Genomic DNA, 5,959 nt, shown 5'->3' with positions numbered 1-5,959 from the left:
TCACATTTCGTTGTTCAAAACAAATCAATGATCAGATCACTCCTATCTTCAAAGGGGTGGAGGACTGTCATCTTACTACCACCTTCTAGGAGAGCTGGAGTATATGTCACCAGCCTTATTGGCCATCACATTTGCTTTTGCTTTTTATCTTCTTTGGACTTTGCATCATATAACAATCCACACTACCTATCCCCTTATTTGGAACTCATACTGTCAATCCAACAAACTTATATTATCAAACACTAAGAAAATATTTTATTCTTTTAAACCTTCATATTAAAGAAAGATCTTTTTTTTTCTTAAAACCAACATTCCTAGTACATCTCATTTTGGCAGAGCCAGAAACTGTATATAAGTTTCAAGAAAAGAGAAATTGGTAGTCCCACTATGGCAGAGATGACAAGTTGTTCACCAAATATTGATGACTCTCCCCACTACTGTCATAGGTTAGAGTTGTTGTTGAGCTTCAGCATGAGATATTCTCAGGCCTTTCCAATAGGTCTGGTTACATGAGTGAGCTCAGGCCAATGTAATGTAGATGGAAATGCCATTCACCACTTTCAGGTCCAGTCCATAAAAATCTCCTCCCACTCTCATCTTCTAGCTGGATGTTGATTCCTAAAGCAACCTAGAAAGCCATATTTTGAAGATGACAGAGCCTCTGACTGTCTGGTCTCCAGATGACTATATTACCCAGACCTTCCACCATTTCTCTACCCTGCTAAGGATATACATAAAGTTTTTTATTAAAAATAGTTTTATTTTTTAAATTTATATAAATAAACTTTTATTATGATAAATAAACTTTAATAGTGATGAGAGTAATTAGAATAAACAGACAAAACACTCCAAAGGTGTAAATTTAAAAAAATATTTTGGTTGGGCCTCCTGTTCATCAGACAGCCATGTCTTCCTACATAGTTATAGCCACAACCCTGTGACATGATGGGTCACCAGAGGTGCTTTTAACTCTGGCAAAGTGGGTACTGTCACCATCAATGACCCCTTCATTGACCTCGACTACTCATGACAAGTTCAAAGGCACAGTCAAGGTTGAGAACAGGAAGTTTTTCATCAATGGAAAGTCCATCTCCATCTTTCAGGAGCTAGCTCCTGCCAGCATCAAAATAGGGTGATGCTGGTGCTGAATATGTTTTGAGTCCACTGGTGTCTTCACTACCTTGAAGAAGGCTGGAGCTCACTTGAAGGGTGGAGCCAAGAGGGTCATCATCCCTACCCCTGTGGATGTCCCCATGTTTGTGATGGGTGTGAGCCATGACAAGTATGACAACTCCCTCAAGATTGTCAGCAGTGCCTCCTGCACCACCAACTGCTTGGCCTCCTTGGCCAAGGTCATCCATGACAACTTTGGCATCATGGAGGGACTCATGACCACAGTCCATGCTATCACTGTCTCCCAGAAGACCATGGGTGACCCCCTGGAAAGCTGTGGCATGATGGCTGAAGGGCTGCCTAGAATATCATCCCTGCTTCTACCAGTGCTGCTGAGGCTGTGGTAAGGTCATCCCTGAACTGAAGGGGAAGCTTACTGGGATGGCCTTGAGCTTGAGTTGGCCTTGAGTCTCCACCCACAATGTGTCAGTTGTGGATCTGACCTGCCACCTGAAGAAAGCTGAAAAATATGATGACATCAAGAAGGTAGTGAAGCAGATGTTAGAGGGCCCCCTCAAGGGCATCTTGGGCTATACTGAGGACCAGGTTGTCTCCTGTGACTTTAACAGTGACACTATTCCACCTTCAATGTTGGAGCTGGCATTGCTTTCAATGACCACTTTGTCAAGCCCATTTCCTGGTATGACAATGAATTTGGCCACAGCAACAGGGTGGTGGACCTTATGGTCCACATGGCCTCCAAGGATTAAGAGCCCCCTAGACCACCATCCCTAGTGAGAGGAAAAAAGGCCCTCAGCTGCCAGAGTCTTTACCCCAAATCAACCCCCAACACATTGAGAATCCCCTGACCTCCACAATTTTCATCCCAGATCCCCTGAAGGAGGGGAGGGGTTTAGGGAGCTCTACCTTGTCATGTACCATCAATAAAGTTCACTGTATCAGTTCCCCCAAAAAGTATTTTGGTTGGCCTTCAAGTGTGTAATTCCTTAGCTTTTACTAATTTCTCTCCATTCTCTTATGTGTATTCTCTGGATTACTGCTCTGCTTGATTAGAAAAGAATTTTCCAGCAAGTGAAGGAAGAACTGCGTTATTGTAGAGGAGATTGGAGAAGTCAACAGGGAGTACTGCCAGCTTCTGGTTTTGTAAAACCCTTTACTTATCATTAACCACTCACCATAGAAACAAGATATAATCATAATGTCAAGACTGCCTAAGGTTGACAGGCCATATTTTAAGTGTCTCGTGATAGAAATAATTCATAATGTATGAAATTAGATATATAATAGTACTTAAATTTTATCACGGTCATCAAAGCCCTATCATCTCTAATATGTTGTGGCAAACATAATATTATGGCTTTGCAAAACCTATTTTCTTTTCCCCTGGACACACAGATAGGCTGTATTTTCCAGCTGCCCTTTGGAGGACTCAAGGCCAATGGGGAGAGCAGAACCACTATTTGGAAGCAGCTGGGTCCTGAATAAATGCTTAAAACAGCACAACCCCACCCAGCCAGCTTGGGACTATGATGTGAGAAAGATATAAATCACTGATATTTTGTTATAATGATTAATACAGCATGCCCTAATGAACACGTTAGGACTGTTGCATGTGCACCAGACAACTCTTTGAAAGGTTAAAACTGAAGGGAATGGTATGTAGGGTACACTTCAATAGAGCTGTTAATCTAAAAAGAAAGTCCATCTCTATAGATTATTTAAACCCCACCCCTACTCCCACCCTACTACCCTGTTCCTAATTGTTTAAAAACTGCTACAGAATGCTTCTTGCCCTGGCAAAGGGTGGAGCAGACTCCAGAGTTACTTGCCTTTACTGAGACACACCCTATCTGCAGAAAATTCTCAGGTGAAGGGGAATAAGAAGTACAAACCCCCAGTTATAAAAAAAGGAATAAGTCACAGGGATGTAATATATAGCATAAGAAAAGTCAATATTATTGTAATAACTTTGTATGGTGACAGATAGTTACTAGACTTATTGTGATGACCACATGGTAAGGAACATAAATGTCAAATCACTATGTTGAATGCCTGAAACTAATATAATATTGTATGTCAACTACAATTAAAAAAAAAAAAGCAGATCCATGAAATGGGTATTGCAGTTTTAGGGGAGAAGAGGATTCCTACTAGGTGCAAAGAAAGGTGGGCACAGCCCTAGGCCCAGGCCACTGGTCCCGCCCTCCCTCAGATCCCACTGAGCCCCTCCACCACTTCCCCTGTCCCTGTGGGCAGCCTACGAGGAGGCCTGGGTTCCTCTGGAAAGGTTCCCTCAAGCCACAAAAGAAGGTCCTGCAGGGCTGTGGCCTCACTGAATCTGGAGCAAAGGAAGAGCTTGGCTCAGGGCCAGCACCCCCACCACCCTACCTACCTCCAGTTTACATTCCTGCACGCTTTTTTTAAACTTGGAGAGGCAGGGCATCCTCTTGGCTTCCTTTTAGTGGGATGTGACTCTTGTCAGACTCTAAGCCAAGAACCCAGGGCTTTGGAAAGACAATGTTCCATATAAAGACCTAAGAAGTAGCTTCTATTCTTATGTCACCCCCAGGGCCTCAGGACCAAGGCTGTGAGAGCAGGCTCCATTCAAGAGGTCTAAGGCTTCCTCTCCCCTAGGACCCTCTGCTATGCCCTTGAACAGGAAAAAATCCCACAGATGAATCCCATCTTTGATTTGGAAACTACCTATTGCAAACAGTTTTGTCAGGATCATGGTATGTATGTGTGTAAGAGGTAGATAGTGACAGGTGAGACAAGTAGGTGATTAGGTAGTTGTGTAGGTAGGTAGCTAGATAAAAATACTTGACAGTCGGCAGATCAGTCTAAAGGCAGGGTCCAGGGGATGAGTCTGGGTGTCCATTATATGGAAGAGTTCTTGATCACAAAGGTGTGGTATAGTCTTTGTTCCTTACATAGTTCCTTTTAATGCTAATCAAACTGGGTTCCTTCCCAAGCTCCACACTGCACACAATTTCCCTTCCAAGTTTCCTGTTGTAAGGTTTCAAGAGGAGGCAGGTTGCAGGGATTTGGGTTTGGTGGTTAGGTGAGAGGATGGGGATACCTGGGTTTGGGTTGATCTCAGCCTTCAGGAGTATCACCCAATATTCCTGTTGCTTCCTATAAATGTAAGGGATTTTCAAAAAAAGAGATAATCTATACAAGCTATCAATTTCACAAATGTTTGCTGAGGCCCTCACTTTGTGCGCGGCAAGCACCATGTCAGGCCTCGGGGAATTCAGTGATGAGCAGAGCAGTCACTGCCCCCAAGCATTCACACAGTCTGGAGGAGGAGGCAGCCTAGTAAACAGCTGTTCTTCCCTGGGAGACGTGTTATGACAACAGCCACTTACCAGCAGTGGGACTTGCATCATCTGTAAATGGGCATGAGAGTAGTGTGGTGGGCAGTTAGACAGACATGAGCAGAGCAAGGATGATGGACCAGGTACAGAAGGTCAACAGGGCAGAAAGCCCCAGGTCCCTAGCAATGGACAATTGTAGGGTGGAACTTCACCCCCAAGGTGGCCTTTCCTCCCCTAGCATATCTCTGGTCATATGGTTTGGACCCCCTGACCTTTGCTCCCTAGAGTTAACATTTAAGCCTCAGTTGTATTTCAGCCCCAGGCCCAAAAAAACAGCAAAACCAAACAAGCTACACCAAGGCTGCTCTCAGGACCGGCTGCATTGAATAATGACCCCCTGTCCTAATGCCAGCCAATCAATCAGTGGAGACCCTGAAAGGATACACCTGGAAAGTTGATGAATATTCTATTAAGATCTTCCCTTGGGACCTCCCCTAAAACCTCCACCCTTAAAACCCTTAGGACAGAGGATTCAGCATGCTCTCCCTCCCAGGGGCACGGGGACACACCTCCAGCCTTTCCCTTTACCCCACTCCCTCCCCCCAGGCGTGTTACCATTAGTCTCCTCACTCCTAAGTTCCAAGGGCCCTTCCTTTACCTCTATAACTTGTTTCCTCAGCCCATTTCTTCTAGGAATTACTTTTCCTACCTCTGTGATTTTACAAATAAATGTTCTCTTATAGCCAGAGTCTTGGCTCTGAATTCTTTCCTAGCCAGAACTCAAGTATGGAAGTTGCTGGACCCAGGGCTGGTCTGACCCCACCAGTTAGAAATCGGGTGCCGTTCCCATTGCCTACAACAGTAGTGCCCCTCTCCTTGGGACATTGTGAGGATTAAATAAATTAATGTATTAAAGTGCTCAGAACAATGTGAGACACATAGCTAGTGCTATAGAAGAGTTTGCTCTTGGTGGTGGTGACTAATGGAGGAAAGTTCCCCTAACCCTGTGATTCCCTAAACCAGAAAGCCCTCCCAGAGGAGGTTACACAAACTGAATAGAAGGAGATTTGGCCAAATGGCTGAAGGGAGGAGGGAATGGGGGAGGAAGAGGAGAGAAAAGAATAAGGGGAAGAGATGGAGCAAGATATACAGGTCTGAGTCAGACAGCTTCCCTACCCAGGAACCCTTCTGTGCCTGGCCCATCATCCTTGCTCTGCTCATGTCTGTCTAACTGCCCACCACACTCCTATCATGCCTATTTACAGATGATGAAAGTACAGCACAGAGAAGTCAAGTGACTTGCCCCTGGTCCCACTGCTGGTAAGTGGCCCTTGTCATAGCACTTCTAGGGCAACACAGAGATCTGGAGAGCACAGCAAGTGATAGAGCAGAAGTCAGTTTAACTCAAGTGCGGAGGTAATTTGGAAGAGGCCAAGAGTTAAGGATAGATCATAAAGGGTCTGTTGTATCATGCTAAGGAATTTGGATGTTTAAAAGTCCATTTATAG

At 44.6% G+C, this 5,959-nt stretch overlaps 1 pseudogene across 1 annotated transcript; it reads left to right on the top strand.

Annotated features, from left to right (window-relative positions):
* Positions 1 to 949: 949 nt before the first annotated feature.
* On the top strand, positions 950 to 1,883 carry LOC308561597 (glyceraldehyde-3-phosphate dehydrogenase pseudogene; annotated as a pseudogene). The gene has a single exon. The product of its transcript is annotated as a glyceraldehyde-3-phosphate dehydrogenase pseudogene (transcript).
* Positions 1,884 to 5,959: the final 4,076 nt, after the last annotated feature.

Source organism: Miniopterus schreibersii (genome assembly GCF_964146895.1).
Source record: "Miniopterus schreibersii genome assembly, chromosome: 9".
NCBI lineage: Eukaryota > Metazoa > Chordata > Mammalia > Chiroptera > Miniopteridae > Miniopterus > Miniopterus schreibersii.
The sequence above is the reverse complement of the archived record's forward strand: the minus strand, read 5'-3'. Positions and strand labels throughout refer to the sequence as shown.